This window comes from Lagopus muta, chromosome 3 (genome assembly GCF_023343835.1).
Source record: "Lagopus muta isolate bLagMut1 chromosome 3, bLagMut1 primary, whole genome shotgun sequence".
NCBI classification, from domain to species: Eukaryota; Metazoa; Chordata; class Aves; order Galliformes; family Phasianidae; genus Lagopus; species Lagopus muta.
In genome coordinates this window covers 53,595,001-53,619,754 of record NC_064435.1, presented here as the reverse complement: position 1 = coordinate 53,619,754, position 24,754 = coordinate 53,595,001, and the positions used below count along the sequence as shown (strand labels likewise).

At 34.8% G+C, this 24,754-nt stretch overlaps 1 protein-coding gene across 3 annotated transcripts in view; it reads left to right on the top strand.

The window, feature by feature from the left end:
* Nucleotides 1-9,192: 9,192 nt before the first annotated feature.
* The window catches only part of CDH19 (cadherin 19), a 100,885-nt gene continuing 85,323 nt past the window's right edge, over nt 9,193-24,754 (top strand). The window contains exon 1 of one of the 3 annotated variants that reach the window (XM_048939768.1): nt 9,193-9,301. The gene's annotated coding sequence lies outside the window, so the exon portion shown is untranslated. The remainder of the gene's footprint in view (nt 9,302-24,754) is intronic. The other 2 variants (XM_048939771.1, XM_048939765.1) reach the window with 2 other exon arrangements.

The window sequence follows — 24,754 nt, the reverse complement described above, 5'->3', positions numbered from 1 at the left end:
TGCCCAAGGAGGCTGTGGATACCCTGTCCCTAGATGCATTCAAGGCTAAGCTGGATGTGGCTCTAGGCAGCCTGGTCTAGTGGTTGGCATACTTGCCTAGAGCAGTGGGGTTGAAACTAGATGATCTTTAAGGTCCTTTTCAACTCAGGCCATTCTATGTTTATATGAAAAGAACAAACAAACAAAGAAGACATTATGATGACTCTGGGCAGCCTGGTCTAGTGGTTGGTGACCCTACACATAGCAGGGGGGTTGAAACTGGATGATCATTGTGGTCCTTTTCAACCCCAGGCCATTCTATGATTCTATGATTATATGACAATGACTTTTTCTATAAAAATCCATCAGGCTAGCACCCTGTATCTAAGTCTGGGTAAAAACAAACAAACAAAAAGTTGTTTTCTGTCTTCTTAAGTTCTTGTTTTGGTTCCTAGGTCAAACTATTTTTCTTCTCTCAAATTACTTTCTCACCTTTCTTGTACAACAGCTAAATCTACCTAGTCTCAGTTGCAGTAGATTACTTCCTAATCTACTTCTTCCTGACAACAGAATTTCATTGAGCTGACTCAGAAAGCTCTTACAGAGCTATAACTGGAAACATCAGTTTGAGTAAGAGAGGGCTTTTCTCTCATGAAGGACTCTGATATCTCATGGCTTTAGAAATCTATACAGAGGCCACTGAACACTATAAAATCCACAACACTCTTATGCTCTGAAGAACTCACAATTACAAAATCAAGGTCAAATTCAACAGCAAGTTTAAACTCATAAATTTAAGTGTCCACACATAATTCCCCATATACGCCCTAAGAATTATAGGTGTTACAGATATATTTTCCTCTTTTTTTTTTTTTTTTTTTTTTTTTAAGTAATGGCAATATGTAATCCACTGGCAAGAACAAATTACAAGTACTCTTCAGAGCCATCAGACCATCAGACATACAAAGTAAATTCCTATAGCCCCCAGTAATAGTCTGTTGAATATTTTGATAGAAATAAAAGTTTAAATGTTTACTTCTGGATCTCACTGGTTCAATTCCTACTATATCTGCCAATAAAATTGCTTCTGTATCTGCACACTTAATGTACACATTAATTTTATATTTTAGTAAATTTTAAAGAAGGCATTTAACAAATAGGAGCAGAACAATAAAGAAAGAAAAGGAAGGAGACTCATTATTTTGGGGGGAAAAAAAGAGTATAAATTAAACATCCAGGATAATTTTTACTCCAGTCTTATCTCAATCTCTGTATTTTCTGGAATAAGAAATAAAAAAATGTAATTACTTTCTAACTGAGTCTAAGAAATATTAGGAAGGTTAAAATCTTAATTAAGTTAACTGTTGGAGCATTCTCAGTTGAATAGAAGTAAGTATTTACATACAGAGAAATTTTTCAAACAGTTGAGCTTCATTCCTCACATTCTGAGAGTTATCTGGCCTTAAAGTCTTCACAATATACAAGATGATAGTCTGGTATTAAAAAAATTGAAGCACAATATTTTCCAAGGAGGGCCCAGAAAATGAGATTACCTCAAGTATTTACAAAAGCAAGTTTTCTTAGTGGAGCTGCAACAGCCTATGATATAGTCAGAGAAAAAAGACTAAACACTTAGCAAGATTTATTAAATTATAGAAGCCCATATTTATGCTTAATAATTACAAAATGTATATTATTTCAACATATCTTTACAATGTTTTGCTTATAATAGTTTTATCAGTGCATATTTAATATTATTTTATAATCAACAATTAAACAAAACAATCACTTATTAATAACACTCCACAACATTTCATACTGAAGTCTAATTACATAGTTAGAGCACCAGTACGCTGTTTTATGAGACTGTAATTTTGTTCTGGAATAAACCATAAGACTAAGGGACAAACAAGCTCACGTATTGGAGGCATAACAATAAGTTCCTAGTAAAAAAAAACGCAGAAAATTTGGTCTGTCTACTGCACTGAGAGATTGTGTCTTTTAATATTGCACAACTCTGACAATGCTGGGTTCTTCATTTCTGGTTCCATACTAAGGTGACTTTCACATTTCCTGTCTCAGTTTTGGTGCAAATGCTGGACAGTTACAATGACACTGTGCTCTTTCTTCCTACTATATGAAGAAGAGAATTGGAGAGCCTACAAATTTATTTGATCTGCCTTTCACCCCCAGTGCTATCAAATGATTTAATATCTGATAACTTTTCCTTCTAAGCTGAACAAATTGCACCAAAGTTATGTCATCAGCAAATCAAGAGTTTGGTTTACTTTAGGCTCAATAATAAACAGAACTGAAGCTGATTACCACCTTTAGAATTAATTTAAAAATTAAGATCATTTATATACATTCTGCTGCTGCAATTTGAAAACTACAACAACAACAACAAAAACAAGAAAAAATAAAGAAGGGTGGAGAACTGAAAAAAAAAAAAAGGAAAGAAAAAAATCTGATCTTTCAATTTATTTGCACTCTGAAGAATTATGGGATTCAAGGCACATCTTCTTATTTCCTTGTTTGTTTCTTGATAATAGTTATTTTCATCCACTGAAGCATCCTTATGAAATAAAGCATCTTGCAAATAATTTTATCCTCTAAAATTTCATATCTTTGTGAGGGTTGAAATCTCAATTTGTAGTTATGTTCTGGCTTCTGTTCAACAAAGAACTGGATGTTGCTTTATGGGTGCATTGAAAATACAGGGAAAAATGATCTGACTTATGGGATACCGCTGGCTGTGATCATTCTGTGTGTTTAGACAGCTGAGTTCCTCAAACAAACATTTGTTAGATGCAAGATAGTTTTCTAGCAGGAGTAAGTGAATGAACATTTCAGGAAAATCTACAAATAAAACATTCTGATCATTTTGACAATTCCACTCCTTTCCATTACCTGTATGCAAAATGTGTCAGAAGTAAATATCAAATTTATAAGAAAGAGCTCAATCTGTATTTGCAATTGTAAGTTCACATTCTCTGAAGTTCACCTGCAGGAAATTTTGTGTGACGCTTCCCGTTTTATGTGAGGAGAAAATTATAGGTGATTTTCCTTTACCTAGCTGAAAACCTCAGAAAACTATTGGAATACTTGATAGTAGGGAGTATATGGTTCATATGAGGTTCACCTTGCTCTGCATTTGTTGGTATTTTTTCCCTCTACAAATCCACAAAGTACTTTGACAAGCTTTGAGCATTGCAACTCATTCCTGTAGGGTTCCTATTTCTGTTATAGAGCATACACAAATAACACCACTGCTCAGATGCTGAGACCCCTATTGCACCTCTTAAGTTCCACTAGGGCTGAGTGAAAATTCAGTGGGCGTTTGCAAGTACATCTAAAGCAATAAAAGGCTCCCAGAGAATGCATTCTAACATAACTACAGCAGTGAACTGTAATTCTTAAAAAACATAATTAAATGGATGTGAGATCAAACAAGTCTGTTCATAAGAACTGTTCGTTTCATGCTAACTCCTCAGTGCTTGGAAATTGAGGGACTATTAAAAGGTATTTCATTACTTTCACATTACATTATCATCAACTAGAAAATGCTTATTCTGAAAAATTCAAGGATGACCTGTGTGTAACTATGCAAGACAACGCTACTTTCTGTCAGAGTTTACCAAAAATATGACTATCCTCTTAACAGGAGAAGATAACTGTAAACAGCCTTGACCTGAGCTTGAACTAGCAGGAATAAAACTGAAAATGCTAGGATGCTGAAAACACCAAGTCCGTATAACTCGTATAACAGACACATCACCTAATATTGGGGAGGCAGGGAGGTATATAAGTAGCAGTGAAGAAATTAGCTTTGATACATACTTGTATGAACAAAACACTTGTATGAGTAGGAAATGTCATCCTTCTTATCTAATGCAAAATAAAATCCATCACTAACTTAGGATTTTCAAAGTATTTTATAAATCATTGCACTTGTTCTCTAAATTTCATAAAACAAAGTGGATTTGCAGAGCTAGGTGAAGTCTGATGTGCTTGAAATCTTATCACACTTGAGAAAATCTACCACAAGAAAGAGAAATAAGAACATTTTAATCTTTAATGTTTCTTTTTTGGGGAAATCAGAAAAAATCACTTTTAAAAGTTTTTTTTTACAGATACTCAAAAGCTGTAAGATAATAAAAAACTTATGCCCCATCAAGCTAAGTTCTCTTTGTACAGAATATCTGAGCTGATTAATTATTGTTTCTGAAATTGTCACTAGCAGTCTAACTTACCAATAAATGGAGCACAGAGAAGAGATTGATTTTTACCTTGAATACAGCATAAATATAGGGGTGATAGGGGTGAAGAGGAATATAAAATGAAATCATGATGCATCTAGTATGAAGACTTTGCTAACACTGTCAAATAGAAAATGATGACAATTGCCTCTGAAATGCAAAAGAAATAATAAATCATGTTATGAAGCTTTCTATGTGTAAGACGAAACATGTTTCCAAAAACATTAACAAGAATTCCATGAAAACAAAGCAATCAAACAGTAAACAAAGAAACAAACAAGACCACCAAAACCCATCAAATTGAATATGAGGCAAAAATGTTGCTTAGATCTTTTGCAATCCATGAGACTCTGACATTCTCCTACCTTGGGCCATATTCAAAGTTATTAACAGCATTTATTCAGATGGTATAATTTAATTCTAAGAGATGCATAAATAAACTGTTGCTTATTGAGATATGCTTCCTTAAAAGACAAAGCTGCTTGAGTATTTTATCTAACCCAGAATAACTATCTGTCATTGCTTCAGAATTGCACAGGAAAAAATATGAATGCTAGAAAGTAATAATAGATTTAATAATAATAATAATAATAACAACAACAACAACAACAACATAAACTAAAAACCAAACATTACTTATTTTAATTAGCAGGGAAAATCATGTGAGGCCAGAAAATCTTTGTAGCATGGAAAACACTTTTATATTCTACTTCTTGTTACCCCAAAGAGAAATCAACTACAACTAAAGAAGTAATATTCCTGTTCTTTCTCTATGAGAAAGGCCTAATTGTTAAAAAATATTAGTGCAGATGAAAAGGTACAATTAGACAAATGATTAATAAAATGCAATAGACAAATCTTTCAAGTGTTTGATTTCCAGATCCGTTTACATGCATACCATTACTTGTACAGAAAAGTGATATTGGCCTCATTTGCTGTCATGCAAAAGAACAATTTGAAAATTAGGTCATAAAGAACTGAAAGCAAGTTTGCTTTCTTCCCTACTTCACTGTTAACTCTCAGGTGCTGAATAGATATGTGATCAATGCTAGAAAAATGAGGTATTTGTCATTAAACGAAGACCCGAAGTGTAAGAAGGGAAAGGGTGGAACTTTAGAATCTGTTGCACATCCTAACAAGTGGAAGGTTTTAGAGAACCTTGCATGCTCCTAAAGTAGACATAAATAAGAAAATCAAAACCTTCCTGGAAATTTGGGAAAATATTAATAGTATAACAGTAAATTTACCATACAGTTACACTTAGTGTCTTCTAATGTGGAACTAAGGTTAGGGGAAGCAATACATGAAGTTATAGCAGCTGTAATTAAGAAATTTAGAAAATAAAATTAATGCAAATACAACAGCACTTTTGCAAGATAAACTAGACCCTTATGAATTTGAGCCTTGAGGCCAAAACCTTTCAATTTTAAGCATAGGTGTAAACATATCTACAATGGTTGAATAGCATATTCTATTAATCACTGCCAAGATATCAGGAAACATCCTCAAAACAGTCTTATATACAAGTTTCAAATGGGCAGATGCCATGGAGGCTTCATTGTTTTAATTTATTTGCTACTTATTATTAAACAGTTCGCAGTCATTTCTAAACTCATTTAAGAGTGATTAGAAAAGTAAAAAAAAAAAAACAGTCCCTTCCAACCCAAGCCATTCTATGAACTAATCACCAACTGATACCCAGCCAACAATGCAGTATTTCACCAATATTTGAACAGCAGCCCACCCACAGCCAACTCCCACCCATAATTTAATGGCTTGCTTCACAATGTCATGTGGTATTGCATAATCCCTGTTCTAATTCAATGAAGCTGTCCTGTCTCCAACCCATCCCTTCCCATAGCAGCATAAAGGCAGTGACTTTTCCACACTGAATGACTTTGCCTGTCTCTAAGCATATTCTATTACTCAGCAACAACCAAAACACTGGTGTTGCTAATAAAACCGCCTCAGCTTAAAACAGGACAACTACTTATCATTACTGTGTCCAAGGTAGCATTAGCTGTGATGGTGGCAGCTGTTTGCTGCTCTCTCTTTTTTTAGTGTATTTAAACTGACTGTAGGAGCAAGTCTCAAACACGTTGTGCTATGTAAAACTGAAAACTTTTTCAGTACCTTGCACACAATGCAGTAAATGGGTTTGAAAAAAAAAAAAAAAGAAAAAAAAAAGAAGCAATGCTTATAAGTATTACAAGGAAATGAGTATTTCAATGCTCACTATGCCTTTAAATACAGCATACTCCCTGCTGTGACAACTTGCACTTAATGTTTCACTTCGTAAGAACCAGGTTTTAATTCCACTTCTGCTATTCAGTGCTTCTTTCGGTTTGGTTTGCTTACTTGCTAGTTTATTAGTCTCCCTCAATGTAAAATATGAATAAATAAGCTGGAGGGGGAGAGGGGGGGAAAAGAAAAAAGCAATATGTGTATAGTAATGAAATCACGACAAGGAGATTGATGTCCCTATTAAAGAAATAAGTGAGGGAAATCATATCTTAGTTTTGCTAATGCTGTGCTCAGTCTTCTGTTCCTAAACATTTCACAGAAAAATTCTGGGTTTGAACAAAAAGAAAAAAAGAAAAAAAAAAAAACCTGCTTCATCTGGCAGTGCAAATCTAAAGGCACAAACAGCTAAAGTAATTGTTTAGCTTTAAAGATCATAAAGAAAACAGAACAGTATTCACGTGGACCCCCAGTCTCCCCAGACTTTAGCTTCAATGATCAGAATCTTTCCATGTGATTACCTGGGATTCTCTTTTAGATATTACAGAGGATAAAAATAGCTTCTGATTGGCTGGTTAATTGAAGCAAAAATACAAACAAAAAAAGGCAGCCACACCTACCATGTTAAGCAACCAGAATCTGGTAGCAGATGTTTTATTAAATTGCTGATAAAAACGTGAGGAAAATGTCATTTCAGACCTTTATTTACAGATTGCCTCTCCTCTTTTTGCCAGTGCTTCTGTTTTGCTAAGGCCATGCAAATGAAATCATTTAAACCAATATTCACTTACAGAAGCACAGAGCAGCTCTGCAGTTGAAACATTTATCAGTTGCCTCTTACCACTCAAACTCCTCAAAATCAATGGACTTTAAGCCCATTTTGAATCTGAAATGAATCTCTTATGTCCAAAAAGAAGAATTAAGAAAGACTTCTAACAACACAAATCTTGTTGCAATTTCATAAACTAAAACAATCATAAGAGGGGAAGCAATGACGTGCAAGTAAGCATTTGTTATCATCAGAGTAGTCCCTCTGCCCATTCGACTTAAGATACTTCAGAAACTGAGGAGTAGTGAGGAACTCTATACCTCAGTCATGGTTTACAATTTGAGGAAAAGTAAAGTCGTACATATGATTAGACTGCCTACCTGAGCCCACATCTTTTGAATGCATTTATTTATTTTTATAACCTGCTTTTGAACGTATTCAGAACTTAAGTCCAAAGTGAAACAGACTGACAACACTTAAACATGTTTCTAGCTCTACTGTGTCCACTATTAGTTTAAGAAATTGAGATTACAGAGCATGGAAATTGACTATGTACGAGACAAGAGTCTCCTAGGTTCATGTGTCAACTGATATTCAGCAATTGAAGGTATGTGGCTCCACTGCAGGCTTCAGAAGTCCAAATCATTCTTCACTTGAGTGAAAATCAGAGAAATAATTTACTGTAAAAGGAACTGTGTTCACCGTACTTTTTAGGCTTTGAAACACCAGAAAGAGTTTTTGTAAGGGAGCACATACACCCCTGAAAGCATGTTTCTCTCTGTCCTGAATTAGCACAATGCCTGAGAATGGACAGGAAACTTCTCAACTATCCTATCCACTAATATGAACACCTGTAAAGTCAGAAAAGTTGTTTTACTGTGCAAAAAACAGTATATTAGAGAGCATTGCTAGAATTAAATGAGATTGGTGAATGGCATACTACAGCTGGGGGAAAGTGTATAGCTATTTTAATAACTGGATATAAATTATACATCCTAATTGTATGGATAGTCACCAAACCCATGTGGGTCTAGATAGAAATACATTCTCAACACCTATGACGACAGGGTCATTGAGCATCTAATTTTAGGAATTTCTCCTCACACCTCTGTTACGTTGTTTTCCAAAAAATGTGTTTTAGCTTCCCATCTATGGATGGCTCCAGAAACTGCTAATGTCAAGGACAGAACAGAAACTGAGTAATTACTCTAAATACTCTATCTTAGCTTTGAATGCATGTGACTCCCAAATAGGGAACACAGAGATCCTTAGGCAGTCTCCTTATAGACTTCAGATGTTTTTCTTGCTGTCAAGGCAGCCACTGACAGCTTGCTTGGAGAGCAAGATGGTGAGAGATGAGTCAGAGCTCTCCATGCATCAGGAAGTTTCCTCATGCACAACACTTCTTAAGATTGAGTGATGCAGATTTGTACCAGAGGTGCTATCATATCAGGATGCAATTTTAAAGGAAGAAATTAAAGGAAAAAGGTCAGAGTGATGGAATTGTTGTCTGCAATATATCTACACTGTGACAACCTCTTGAGTTTGAAAAGCCTGAGTTCAGACTTCTCCATGTAGTGCAGCAATATCTTGGATCAGAAGTGCTTAGCTCTTTCTATTGGAGTATAGGCTGAAAATGTTTACCTAGACAATTTTTGTCACTTTATAAAGAAGGTTTCGAATTTTGGCACTCAAAAAAACTTTCCAATGTTTAAAATACAAATTTATGTAATGATTATATGTAGAAGTTTGCTGTCTGCCTAATGTTTATTCAAAACCCTTTCTCACTGCGGCCAACAATGTTATTTCTAACTACCAAAGGGGAGAGCAGAGTGCTGGGGATTTAGTACAATTGACATTGTTAAAGGTAACAAGGAGAGCTTTCATTCAAAACATACTACGTATCCCACGGACGCTGGTGTAGCTCCCAGTGCCAGTAGTGGTAAACAATATACAAAAGGAGTGAATGCCGAGACACAGCCACACACAGAGAAAAGGAACTTAAGAGGAATTCCCTGACAGTGGGGCACAGCTGATTTTACAAAGAGAACAGGTATGACATTTATTTTTCACTTGCGTGTCTACCCTCTAAACTTCAGCACTTGTTTTTGACTCCCTTAGCGTATTATACTTCAAAATAGAGGATTGGTCTTGACAGCAGCAGAACCCTTATTTCCTTCTGTGTAGGATGTGGTTGTATAGATAAAGTTGACTGAGAACGCATTACATGTAAAAGTATTCTGAACCTTTGAGAAAGTGATGTGCATATTCGTAGGATAAGTTCGATAGCTGGAAATTGACTATATTTCACTGAGCCTTACTGTTGTTTCATCATAGTAACTAGCACACACAGTTTTCCTCTTCTCACTTCTATTCCTTCATGTATTTTCCTCAGTTTCAAATACTCTAGGTCATCCTAAAACTAGAGTCTGTTGTTTGAAACGTTGTGTGGGTTTTACAAACTAATGTGTCTCATATATTGAGCTGTATAAAGAACATTTGCAACTAATTGAAAACACACATACATTTCACAGATGAATGCCTCTATCATTATCTTTCAATTATGAGTCTTGGCTCCCTCTATTCTTTAATATCTGATTTTGAAGCCATTCTCTAATCCTGACTATGAGAAGTTCAGTAGTTGATGTAGGAACTGCAGGGCTTATTTTTTTTTCTTTCTCAGAATTATGTCAGATCATAGTTATGATGAAACACAAGTATTATAATCTACACTGACTACCGTATGGCAAACATTAAATTAAAAAAATATCATAATTGTCTCTGAAGCACAAGAGTGTGAAAGAAGGAATCAAAAAAAAAGTTGTGATATCTTGTACCAGGCTTTGATCTCATACCAGGAAAACTGGACAAGCTTTTGAAGGAAATCATTGACCTTTATCAATCCTATTCTCATGTTCTGAACCAAAGAGTTCTGAGTATTAAAGTGTGATTCACTGAGACTGACACAGGACTCAGTAAGGACATTTAGTAGTCACTTCAGCGCAGATTTGATTGATCCTTTTTGTCAGAATTGGCAGCCTTCAACCTTGAGGATACACAGATTCCAAATATACAAAAATTTCTTTTTAAAACATCCTTCCTTTCTGAAATATATTTCATTTTTGGAAAATAAGAATGATCTACATTTCAAAATCAAATATTAATTAAAATGTTAGAGATTACAAGTCTTTGTGGCCATGGTTATTTTTTTTTTTTTTTAATTCATTTTTTTATAGACCAGGGATTTTTGTTTTTATTTTTTAATAGTTTAAAGCTAAGAATAGGAAAGTGAATACACTAATCAAGATTGTTTCTACAATTTATTCCTCAGCTTATATATAAATAAACAGAAAGTATTACAAGTTGTTTTATGCCTCCTCTGTTCATTATCAATACATTCAGTAAAAAACAGCAATAGTTAAGTATAAACTGTTATAAACTGTCCAGAAAGTAAAAGAACCATACTAATAAACAAAACATAGTCTACGTATTAAACTAATTTATTATTCTAGAATTAAAGAGCTTAGAATTATTCTATGGCTTGCTTCAGTCAACAAAGTAAATTTATCCAATTTATCATTGATATATTTGATCAATTCAAGTAGTGATATAATGGCAGAGCATTGTACTCAATATCTCTTGTATTTTTTCTTTCAATCTTGAGTGCCTGGAAAAAATTAGCATGATATTTTTATTCAATTTCTACAAAAAATCTTAGGCCTCTCTGCAAAATATCATAGCAATTTTATCATGCTTGACATACTCCTTTTTTTCATTTTTCTAATGTTTGTTGAGAGTCATAAGAGTACTGGATATTTATCCATTCACTTCTTGTGCAGCAGTAATAAGGGTGACTAACCAAGAAAAAGCTTCAGCATTCTGCTTTGGAGTCATTACATGGTAGAAAGCCTGGTCCAATTACCCTTCCTATCCTGGCTTACTGCAGAAAGGCTTGTGGTATGAAATATAAAAGATGGAAGTAAAAAATCCTCTTAGTTCTTTTCCCCAGGAAAGGATCATGAAGGCAACAGGGAGGAGTAATCAGTATCTATGTCTATTCTTTCCTGTTGTTACTGTGGAATCACATTTTTATCCTTGAATCACAGAGCCTAAAGGTTTGAAGATTTTTATGTGTCTGGACTGCATTAAACGTTTTCCTCTCACAAACGTGGTGCAAAGTCCATTTCATCACAGTAATTTTTATGATGGCCTAAAAAAGGATTATGACAATGGGAATTCAGCAACAACAGTGAAACCTTTACTGCCTCGCAAAGCAAGAAGTGTTCCTATACAAACAGCTGCAGGGTGGGCAGGGCTGCTGCATATTTTCCTGTGTTATAATATTGCAAGTCTCACAGGTTGAGCAACTAATACAGTATAATTCATAGTCTAGCAACTCATTTTCCATAGCCTGAATATAGTACTCTGATGGAAGCAGAGTTTCATTTTCCTTAATAAAAGCAGGTTTTTTCACACTACCTGCCTAACTGGTCTTAGTCTTCAAATTACTCCATTTACTTACTTATGGAGTGTATACTACCCACAAATATTTATTTTTTGCTCTTCTTCAGGGATCTAAAGACTCACATTCCCTATATCAGTGTTTTAAAGTACAGGTTGGCTCATTTTTACCTCTGTAAATTTTATCTGTCTAGAAACTTTAGTATATTGCTGTACACAAAAATTGTACAACTGATCCCAAAAGGACATTTATGAACAACACATTTGATCACAGTGCACATAGTAGATATGATATAATTCCACTCCTCATACAGAGGCAAAATACGGCCATCAACAGACTTCAGCCTGATTTCCGCATATACAATCCTGAACCACTTGCCTATTTACCTAAAAATAAACTGATTAGAAACACCAAAAATAAAAGAAATCATTGCCTTTCTACACTGTCAGGTCTATGATCCACAAATAAGGAGGAATTCATGCCAAAAATTAGGATAGGAAATCTATTTCCTTTGTTTTCAGTGTACTTGAAAAATAGAGTCCATTATGGAAATCTGTGTATGGATTGATTTTCTTGTCTTGATTTGTTTTACTTCTTCTTAGTAATAAATTCATCTTTTCAAAATGTTCAAAAATATATATACACACATAATTAATACGTCAGTATGGTTGTAAAGAAGACGGAATTATGTCAAATGTATGCAATAATTTTAAATATTAAATGTATTTTTATATAGACACACTTAAAATTTTACACTAATTTATTTGAAAGATTTATTATAAATCATGTTTTGTACAGTCATGAATAATCAAGCCAGTTTAAACTGAAAGAAAATTTTCTCTTAAGATCAGATAGTCTTTCATTAAATTTAACTGTGACTTTTCTTCTGGAAAAGTGAAGTTTGGTATTTTCTCTGTATAATTTTACCACACATACAAAAGTGCAGCTGTATATCCACATCTACATCAGAAGTAGACAACATGGAATACAGATTTATTCTCAATTGCAGTTTTCATTAGAGTGTTAATGATAACTCTCCCAGAGGCTGAGTGATATGAAAATTTACTCAGAAAACCTTTTTAGACCTTTGCTACAAGTCCACCAACACATTAACAATGCAGTATCATCTTTCATACATTCTTCTGCAGTTTTAACCTTTCTTGTGTGCTGCAAAAGAGAAATGAATAAACTATTTATACAGCCAATAGACCTCATGTGGTATCTTCCCATATTAAAACATCACTGAGAAACATGATCATTGATCTTTCATAGAATAAAAACCAATCTTAGCTGATACCATTCGCTATATTTATCCCTGGTACCTTCTATATGTAAATTTACCAAAAAATCACACTTCTCTATTAGAAGTGCCTTTGTGTAAGTTTCCGTATTTGTCTTTCGTGGCCTGCACCTTAACCAAAACTTACCAATTCATTGTTAATTCACTTAGACTGTGTGGAGATAATGTGACAAATACGACAAAAGCAGAGAAAACCTAAATGATTTAGATAAAATAGAGCTAAGTACCTTTCCAAGGTTTGGCAGGATTGACAACATACTAAATTGCTTAAAAGGTCTCTTTTATTGGCTTGGAATACACATTGCTTAGTCAAAGAACAGAACATACTGCATGTTGTTTCTAATCCTATGAAATGCCACCTGTATACAGAACAGACTGCATTATGAAGGAAACCCACTTTGAATTGTGGCCTTCCAATATTTGAAGGGAGTGTATAAACAAGACGGGCAGCAGCTGGGTGAATAGTGATAGGACAAGGGGAAATGGTTTTAAACTAAGACAGGGGAGGCTTAGGTTGGATATTAGGAGGAAGTTTTTCATGCGGAGGGTAGTGAAGCACTGGAACAAGGTTGCCCAAGGAAGTTGTGGATGCCCCATTCCCAGAGGCATTCAAGGCCACGCTGGATGTGGCTCTGGGCAGCCTGGTCTAGTGATTGGTGACCCTGCACATACAGGGGGGTTGAACTAGAAACTATGTTCCTTTTTAACCCAGGCCATTCTATGATTCTATGAAGAAATAATATTAATTTAAATTTGATGCCTTCATCTCCCTCTTAGATTCTGATGGTTGGGTGTAGTAAATAATATGATGTCTATAAGAATCTCACTTCTGACAGTGAAATCGTATTTTGCAAGCCAGAGAGCTCTGCAACACCAGCTTGATCTATCTAAGCTACAGACTGTGCAGTCATGAATTTTATCAGTAAGAATTTGAAACATTTCTTATGGACTCTGATATGTGCAGGCTTATTATCTTTGTCTCTCACCCCAAATCTGTCACAGCAATGCCACAAATGTAATGTACTAAATACTTTTGATTTCCCTAAAGGATTCTCAAATTTGATGCATTTTGCAGATCACCAGACAGTTTCAAGCATTGTTTTTTGGAAAGGCATCTCTGCATACTTGATATGAATCAGAAGACAATGTCCATCCTTTACATGGTAGTTTTGTGAAAGCCTATATGGTAACCAATGTATGAAATAGGACATGTATTTAATACTTATTACAACAACAAGCCCAGCCATAGGTATACAGGCCTTCTAAGCAGAAACAGGCAGTGGTTTCCCAGCAATCTGAATGCTGTTACCAAGCTATACAATTTAAAGTAAATTTGGACGTATCCATGTGACTCATATTACATCTATAAAAATACAAAGAGTTATTATGGCTGTTTCTACTAATGCTCTGTTAATGCTTATTCATTGCTTGTTTGGCTCAGGTTTTTTATTGGAGGTAAAATAAATAAAGAAAACAGACCAATTATGATCAGCTATTGAAAAAAGAATTATTAGCTTCATATAAAGTTTGCTCGAACTTTGAATAAAGGCCTAGCTTACCATAGAAGCTATGGATACAACAAATAAATGTACTTCCGCTTTAATTTAATCTCTTTTTATTTACCTCTTCTGTATTTTTTCTTTCTTAATTGCTTAGAATACAAAATACTGAAATATCAGTACAGAACATGAGTATGAAAGTGTATACCTATATAATATAAAGAAAAATTTCTGTAATAACTATCCGTACACTTCTTGTAGCACAATTTCAGTTACATAAGAGAGATTTTGTTTACTAAGATTGCTTTGACATTTCAGTTCAGTTATTGCCATGGTAAAAGACAAGCCGATTAGGTCATTTGCATCATCTAAATGGAATTCTGAGTAATGTCACCATTCAGTGGGTGATTGAGAACAGAAAAGTGATTGTATCCCATCAAACCAGAATTTATAATCAAGTAAATAATACTTGGAATGTATCATTAGTCTGTGCAGACAAAAAAGTCGGATTGGTTGATATTTAGATAAAAGATATGGACTTCAAATTTCACAAGGATGCTTAAGGGAAATAAAGAAAAAAAGGAGAAAAGCATCTCTCAAATTAATCCACGTTTACAGCCAAAGTTACTCTCAGTAGTCTGATTTGAGGTTATCTTTAAATACACTGTGATAAAGCCAAATTATATATAAATATATGTACAAATATAGGCATCAATAATTTCACTTCATTTGCAGACATTACAGTTGTTTTTCACCTGACAGAGACAGCGCAGTGTGTGGTTTTGACATATATTTGAAATTTATGAAAAAATAAAGCAACAGATTTTGTGAAAACTTGCAACTGCTTTTTCTGTATCTATTTGAATTGAATTCATGCTGTTACAGCTATGAATATTCCAAATTCTAAATATGTTCCCAAATCAATAACGCACCTCAATAGACCTCAACCACTGTTTCTATATATTTTCTACTGTGAAAATGTTCAAAACATATCTGTATTTCGAGTAGTAGGACTCACTATTCAAAACAGCTTTAAAAAAAACAACAACCCAACAACAACAACAACAAAAACTTGTTCAGGTACAGAAATATTTAACTTTGTCTGCCTGAAACTCTTGACATTCAATCAGATCCAAATGGCTCAAGGTAGTCCAAGCTGTAAAATACACTTTTATTTAAAATGTATACTGGCAGTAGAGATGTGTTGAATCTGTTGAATATTAAATCACCTTTTGTCAGCAGAATATGGCAGAGATTTAAAAAATGTGTGTTAACAAATTACCTTAATTCAGAACACCAGCTTGACCTGAATCTCTTGAGTTATGAAATTCAGTATGATCAGAAAAAGAAAGAAGAATGACAGGCTCAGTGAGATTCTTTTGGAATTGTAATATCCTCACTTACAGTATAACTGGCAAGAGTTATAAGAAGTAAGAGAATATCTTTTACTGAATGGAATATGAAGTAATCCTGAGAATAATACTCTATTTAACCCCCTCATCTATAAAGAACACGTATTCACACATCTTTGTATATCTTGCCTTAAGCCAGTATTGAAGATGAGAGTGAGTTCAGTCCTGCAAGGTGTTGAGCACCATGGTCACTGGCTGCAATCCAGCAAAGCACTCAACTGTGAGTTTAAGTATATGGGTCATGCCACTTATTTCAATGGGATACAGCTTAAAGATGAACTAACCTTAAATGCTTTGCTGGATCACAGCCACAGTTCTCAGTGCTGGGTGAATGCAGGTCCAACCTCAGAGGGCCATCTTCCTCTCTGTGTTTCCAGATAGAGCTCACAAACTACATACAAGGTCCTTTCAGGAAACAAAGTTCATGTAATAGCAAGATCAAGCAGGTTCAGAAGGCTGGGATGACTTGCAAGCCTTAGAATAACTGTGTTGAAGTGAACAAACAAACAAAAAAAAAGCAACCTGATAGAAATCCAAATAAAGAAAACTGACAAAAAAAAAAAAAAAAAAAAAAAAAAAGACAATGCTCTTTGACTTCCTCCGGTTCAGACATTTACTTATGCATATAACATAAAGACTGTGTATGATCATTGTTATAGATAAAGCAGAAGAAATCAAGTGAAAGAGTAGAGATGTAATCAGTGTACCCTATTTTTCTTTGCCAAATTTCTCTCTTGATTTTAGCTGTGGCCTATGTTACGTCCTCAACTGTAAAGAACAAGAAGTCTCTAAGTTTAACAGTGCATGTGTTCTCCTCAGACAACACATGCCAATTGAAATCAGATAATAGTCTATTTAATTATACATAAGTGGTATGCTGGGTCTGCTGCTTTCCAGTTGAAAACAGGAAAGAGAGCTTAGTAACAAAGTGAAAGCAAGGCATTATGTATTAAGATTATTATCTTCATAGTCTGATTCAGAAATTTTGAATCTCCCTTGGCTCCTACTAGTATAGAAAATACCCACTTAGAGTCTACTGAAAAAAAAAAAAATGAAGGCCCCAGGTTTGCTGCCTTTCAAAAAGGGAAGGAAGTGAGAAGGCAGAAAACAAACCGTGTTTATAGTCACCTGTTTTCAGTGGCAGCAAGAAGTGTTTTGTGCCATTTTTTCTTTTTTTGTTCATTATTTTTAGGCTAGGTTGCTAACTCATTGAACTATAAAACTGGCAGTTTTCACATAATAACTGTCCCAATGTACAAATGGTGAAAATGAGCTTTGAAACACTGTTTTTTCAGGGTGATGATATGACTTGAACAAGCAAGTACATAATAGTTGCTAATCATAGACATTTTCATTACTAAAATGAAAATCAAGCCATATAAATATTTCTGTAAAAAGAAAAAGAGAAAATGTCCCTTGAAATAGCATACAAAAACCCAGGACTGCCACTTGGCCACGTGTGGTTTTCTTGGAGGCTCGAGAGTCTTATTTAAAAATAATATGCAACACACACAATAGGGCACCATATTTCAAGAGAAATAATTAAAGACAGCATCACACTTTCTAGTTAACAGCTCTCATTGAAGCAATGGGCAGCTCTGGAAAAAGTCTGCCACAGTGCACCCTGCAGAAAGATCAAATCAAAGTGATAAAGAATTCTATCAGAGGTTAGTGAACATGAGACACTTTTGAAATATAAAGTGCCCGAGCAGCTCAGCATGTGTACTTTCCACTCCTCCCCACCCCCGAGGTTTACCTTATTCCCACATTTCAACTTACCTTTTCATCATATCCATCAGTCTCTTCCTTGTTGAGAAACACTTGTGTCCTAGAAATCTCTTGAACTCATTTATACTCTTTCCTTTATTCTCATTTCCTTGTATTTTGATCTACAGTTTTATTATCTTTTATATGAGCCATGCTCCAATTTCCTATTTACTCCTATGCTGTTAATGGTGGAAAATGTTCTTCAGATTCAAAATCCGTGATCAACATGTATCAGTTTCTTTTATAAGCTGGAAAGCTAGAGTTTGATTCACCTCTTGAAATTTGAAGAATGGTCTGTAGTCACGCAGACACATTTTATGTTTTCATCAAATATTCATAACAATATCCAAAGCAGAAATGTTTTTTTTCAAGTATATTCTCATAAACCTATCTTTCTAGCTGCATAATCAAATGTAGTTTGCTTATGAACAGTAAACTGCCAAACATACCCTTGCCTCTGTACACAGATTTTAGCCTTCAACTTAGCAACTAAAGAAGTAATAGAAAAGAAGCTACGAGCTGTATTCAATATTAGAAACTCAATACTTATTTTTTGGTAAGGTCTTTGCAAAAATAAGACACATATTTAAATATCATAACATTTTTTTTTAAAGTTAATTTTGTTTGAATGAAAATTCTACTTGGTTCCAACATATAGAAAGATTTGTACTTGCAGATTAAAATAAGTTAATTTTTCCACACTTAATATCTCTTCCATAACACATGTAAAATGACTTCAGTGATTGTAACAGGTGATGTCATAGCAAAACCATTGCTAGAACTAGCACTGTTTGGGAATTTCATCACAGCCAGAGCGTTAAACACATTCACAGGGACAAGTTTATTCTGGAATTAGGCTTGAATCTTGATTAAGGCCTTTTGATGAAGTTATGTAGAGGTCATTGGCTATTGCAGTGCCCTGCTGAAGCCCACAGCAGATCCCACAGTTAAGGACAATACCAAAATTAGTCCTTTACCTATCTTGACTCTTCACTCTGATATAAACCAAAGCTTTACACATTTAAGCCAACTCCTTTACAAAGTCGAAGAATAACCTGCAATAGCAGCACACAATAACTGAGTTCTTGATTTTTAATCTAGAACATGACATGGGACAGTTAAATCCAGATGAAGGCTCTCATTAATTCCAGTGAGGTATCTCTAGTCTGTGTAAAGATGAGATCAAAGCTAAAGCCTGAGTTTACGCTTCAGGCAGGAAAATTAAAAAAAAAAACAAATGGAAGAGGAAGAGGAAGAGGAAGAGGAAGAGGAAGAGGAAGAGGAAGAGGAAGAGGAAGAGGAAGAGGAAGAGGAAGAGGAAGAGGAAGAGGAAGAGGAAGAGGAAGAGGAAGAGGAAGAGGAAGAGGAAGAGGAAGAGGAAGAGGAAGAGGAAGAAAAGCCCCTCCAAATTTCTCACAGTTAAACTAATTCACAAGGGAAATGAACAAAGCAAACCTCAGACAGAGAAGGGAAGTTTTTTTAGGCAACAAAATGAGACTTTTTTTCTATTTTACTGGTGTATGGATATGATATGAATATGTTTGCTACAGGCTGCCTGTGTTAGTCTCACTAGGTTAGGAATTTGTGTAACCCCAGTAACACAACTGAACTAAAACTCAGTTTTCAATAAAACTAGCAAATGCCATTAATTTTGGGAAGCAGTGGAACATTTATCTTTAAGATATTATTTAGAATTAGTGAGTAAACATAAACACAATGCAGACATCTATCTATTGTCAAATTAGAGTTTTAAAAATTGAGAAATGCGAACTCTAAACAAAAAATCTGATGTGTGACCTGTGCAGTTACTTAACCAAAAATTAACTCATGTAACTGAATTGCTTCATGTAACCTCTTGAAATAGAGGGAAAAAACAGTTATTTTGATATCAAAAAACGGTTAATCCTTTCTCAGGATGCAGAGCAAAGATAACAAGTAAGACCTAACTGTTCTCTGCTGCTGCAAGGATGTATCTCCCTCTCTTTCCACTCATACTCTTCTCCCTCTCCTCTCCAACTCCCCTTCCCAATTTCATACATGTAGCAGGAGGAGAGTCTTTTTGCTATATCTCCCTTTCTCTCACATCTGCTCTGTCATGTCTGCTACTGAAGGAAAATTCTCATCAGAGTCTGTGGAAGAAAAGGGTGGATAAGCCCATCCAAATTGCTGTAGTAACAGAAAATTAGTTGCTTTTATTGTCTTTTGTTTTCTCTTTTTTTCGAATTTAATTAATCAAGTTGGTCTACAACACAGAAAGTGCTTGCAGTGTCTCAAGGTTGAGTGGAGTTGTGTAGGCAGGAGTATGGAAGGAGCTGAGGTTAGGAAAGAGGATATTGCTGTTTCCCTCTTGGAGGCAGCAAGCTATTAATGTCTCAGTTTCTTGTATAGCTACAAGGAGTTGGTCTGCTACAGCTGTGATACAGAGAAATTTAATGTGGTTTTACCACATACCGATCTAACACAAGGTCTAACTTTATACATCCAGCTTAAGCACCTAAAATAGAGTCAACCCTCTAAGTACATTAATAAATTTTCAAAAGATGACTTAACATTCAGTAAGGAACATAAAAGCCTGCCAACTTCTAAATCAAATGACCAAAGTTAAATAGGGTTAATACATGAATATTCATTCTAAGCCTGATGGCCCAGTGGAGAAACAGGGATCTTGAGATTTCCCACGGGGTCCATGTTTTTTAGTATATGAAGAAGACATAGGCATCATTTTTGACCTTGCAGAAAACAGAATTGCAGAGGTAGGAGTCTGAAAATGCTATGCCAGCAACCAATATACTTTTGCTGAGAGGTGAACTCTTGCTGCAAGCAAAATGTAATACAGCTGGCTGACTATCTGTATACTACGATAATACAGGATTTTAGTGGAGCTTTGCTGACACAAAACTGGAATAATGCAGTGCATATCAACCCTCTACTAAAAATTTCCTTATATCATTTTCTACCTCCTCATAATGGGATAGAAGAAATACTAGCTTTTTTTTTTTACCACTTCTTAGCTTTAGAAGTAAAGTTTATTGTGGTACTTGTGCTGTTACACAAACGTTTTTCCTGCTACGTAAAAAAACTAATTTGAAATATATTATTTTGCATGAATTTGTTTTTTCTTCTCTTCATAGGTGGATTGCGTTGCTCTAGACTACAATGAGTGTTGCCTGGCATGTTTCTTAATGTTTATTTTCAGGCAGTCCCTCTGTTTTTCATTAACATCTGCCCATGCTAAGCTTTTGACAGACTATTTGATTTTAACTCACTTTCCACAAGCCTCCTAACTCTCTTTCGTCTGTGCTTTCGTCATGAATTTCCTCAAAAATGCTTCTTTTTTTCTTCCCCTGCAGCTAAAAGAGGTTCTATCCATTCCCATTAGCTTTATTGGTGAAATCGCTAGGTAGAACTACATGAATTGGGTCTCAGCAAGGATTTTTGAATTTTCTGTACACACCTGGGTTACCTTTGTTAGACATTTCTCCCCATGGTTATGTTGCAAGGTCCAGCCTTTACATTCTTATCACTTCTTGCATTTCTAACGCTCAGTAGGATGGCTATCATAAATGTTACACATTACAATTTTATCTACAAAGAAAAGTGATTCTGGTGTATATTTTGATTTTGTATAATTTTGGGGTGTGAATGCATTAGCTCTAGTTTGGAAACAGACTGGTATTCAATCTACTTCTTAATGAGTAAACTGCTGTATTTGTTGGTTTGTAAGAGCTCAGTTATTTATGATTTGAGGGTATACAAGAAATTATCTGTAGTGTGATTTAAAGCCTACTGAATCAATGAAAAGAGTTTCACAGGCAGTAGCTAACCTTGTCACAGATTCTCCATGCAGTATCCGTCCTCTCCTAATTACAGATGCCTTGTCTTGAGACATATTTCGTAACAGCCAATATGGGATGCATCTCTGCTAATTCAAAAATAAAAAATGGTATTTCAGCAGTATATGTAAATGTATTTATAAAAACAAGAGCAAAATTACAGACATTTATAATTAATTTATCAGCATTTTCAGTTTTTGATCCATAACAAAAGAAACAACAATAAATATTGAGCAAATGAAAGCATTTAGAGCATTTTAATAAATGTTAAAAAAAAATCATCACCAGTCTCTTGACTCTGGCTAGCACTTTTTTATTTACCATTTTTCTGTCTTTGATGGATGTTGTTCATGCTGTTTAGCTTACAGTAACAAGCAGGTTTTTAATTTTTCTATCTTCCGTCTCTCTAGTGACAGTCTGTGATGGATGATGTGACAGAAAGATTCATCAGAAAATTCTAAATCATGAATACAAAGTAAATTAGTAATATAAGAAGTAGATTTGCATTCTCCACTGATAGCACTCCAACTGCATCAACTGCTCTCGTTTTTTGCTTTTACTTGTGATGAAAATAGTAGCTCAGCATAGTGATTCTGATTTGCCAGTTACCATGTTGTTCCAGAAAATTAATCATTCTTAACATACGAATTATGCGCAGTTGTACAGTTTTGTTTGCTTTAACTCTCCTCAGGGCAACATTCACATTAAAAAATTGTTTTCCTCAGGTTTAGGGAAATATGGGTTTCCAAGAGATTTTCTGCAGTTGAATGGTTGCTGGGATTCCTCCTTCTGAGGTCCTCTACCCTTTGAGGATAGAAAAAAAAGTCAACGTTCTCTCAGCTTTGCCAAAATGACCAGCAAAAGCAGTGATGAATGTATTGAGTACAAATGCTGTCCCTATTTCCAACGTAAATATATTTTCTCTTGTATAAAAGTTGTTTTTTATAAAGGACAATCCTTCGCAGAATTAAGTAGTATTTCAATTGCTTACTCTTAAGTGAGAGCTATATTAGGCACAAACACACACAGAAAAGACACATGCACAGAGAAAACTATGATGTCTTCCTGAAAGAAGAAATCTGTTCACATACTGAATCAGTTAAACATACTTAAATCAGTTCACATACTTAAAAATAGGTACTTATGGAAGTCAGGAGGGACTAAGATAAATTTATGCAACTAGAAATTGTAACAAGCTAAGAATTAATAGTGGAAAGAAATCTGGATGAATTTAAAACATTTCTTCTTACATACGCTATATTTTCAGTAACGATATCTCAACATTACAGCTATTAGTCTCGCTGCAAAGCTACTTCAATCTCAGTAGCAGCTTGGATTATCTCCAAACAAGTGTTTCTTTCTGTGGTCTGTACAGCTTCTTCTGCAGTCTCTTTTACAGCTCTCATTAAAGGTAAGACTGACCAAGTTAAAAAGAGATAGCAAGGCATCTTATTCTGTCATCAATTTCCAGCCATTGGATTAGACTTTATAGTCACTTAATCTAACCTTCTGAATTGCAAAGGTGACATTTTTTCCATCAGTTCTTATATATATCTTAGAACTTTATGTTGTCACTTAGTATTGTAGTATGTGAACATAGCATCTGGTGGAGCTATAAAATTTATTTTTGAAAGAGTCTTAATTTAAAGAGTTGCAGAGACAGAGTTCAACAGAACATCGATTATAAGATTCCTGTGTTTAATTATTGTCAGTTTAAAAAACGAGAATGTAATTTCTAGCATTAAGTTTCTCTTCCAGCTAGTGGATTTTATGATAAATCATTGAATGTTTCTTCAATTCTGGAAGCCCCTGTTGGCAAAGAGAAGCTGAAACAAATCTTTTTTGTCCCAGGGACAAAGAAATCAGCATGTATGTGTTCCCATCAGGCAGTGGTGATGCCTTTGAGTGTCGGTTTGCTCCCAAAGGTACAATTACAGCATATGTCTCAGAGGAAATACATATTTTGTAAGGCTAGAACTTGAGGAGTGAAAATCTATAAGACTCAGAATGGCAGAAACACATATTAATGTAGAAATAAGATAAAGAGGCAAAATTCACAATCTTTCCTTATAAAAGACAGTAACTGATTTATGCATTTTGGATGCTATGGTCTTGAGGTACAGAGAAGATAGAATGCTACTCTGGTTTAACTATATGACCAGCCATGACAAGAGAGAGAGTACAAGTATAAGAAATGCTTCTTTAAAGAACCTTTGAAATACAGAGGATACATCAGAGTATGCTGCCAAAAGTACCCTGGAGCACTTCAGAGCAACAGAATCACTAAGGCAGTGAAGTGTGTTTTGTTATATACTGCTTTTGTCTGCTACTTCTCACGTAGTCTGGCAGCAAAGTCTGACCGAAATGCCCATATGTATAATATGCGTATCTGCCACATACCCTTGAAATCATAAAATGTGAAGATGAAAAAATTTAATTCTCAGTCAGAGTCACTTAAGATGCCTGGGGAAGGCAATAAACCTTATTTCCGAGACATAGGGGGCCTGGACATCAGAACCATCAGAGTCACTGGCAGAAGTTCACGTTATGCACCTCATGCAGAGAGAGAATGTCTATATGCAGTACTGGAAAGCTTACTGTTTATGAGATTGAAACTATAAAACCTTGCACAATAGTCCTGCAGTGTTCAAGAAACTGATTAATTAAATCTATGACATTTTTTTCATTCTTGTGCCAAGAATCATATCCATATCTGAGAAGCTAACCTACTTTGAAAAAAAACGACTAGATAAAATGTGTTTAAATCAAGTTTTTCCTCTCCTTGTCAATAGAACTAAAACACATATGCTTTCTTAATTTATTTAGCATATCTGTGATAGAGGTGTAAAAAGGGCCATCCAGACAGCTCTTTTCTTTTTCATTTTCTTTTTCACTTACCTTGGAATTTATTTTTCCCTCTGAGATACACCGGAGGCCAGATTACACATCTTTCGAGGGGTGTTTCTAAGTCCCTAAAGCTAGTTATCACAGTTGGTACCTTCTACTCTGTATGTTCGTCACTGATTCTAATAGTGTTCAATAAAAGTGAGGAAACTGGGACATTGTATCTTAAGAATCATTTAGATTTTCAGTGGAAAACAGACATTGTATCAAGAAATTTCTGAAAAAAAAACCACACTACCTGTTTGTTTCACAGTAATTCCAAGGACGTAGCATGAACTGTTGCTATAATAACATTAGAAATGCTTTTGGATTAACTGTGTAAAAGGAGA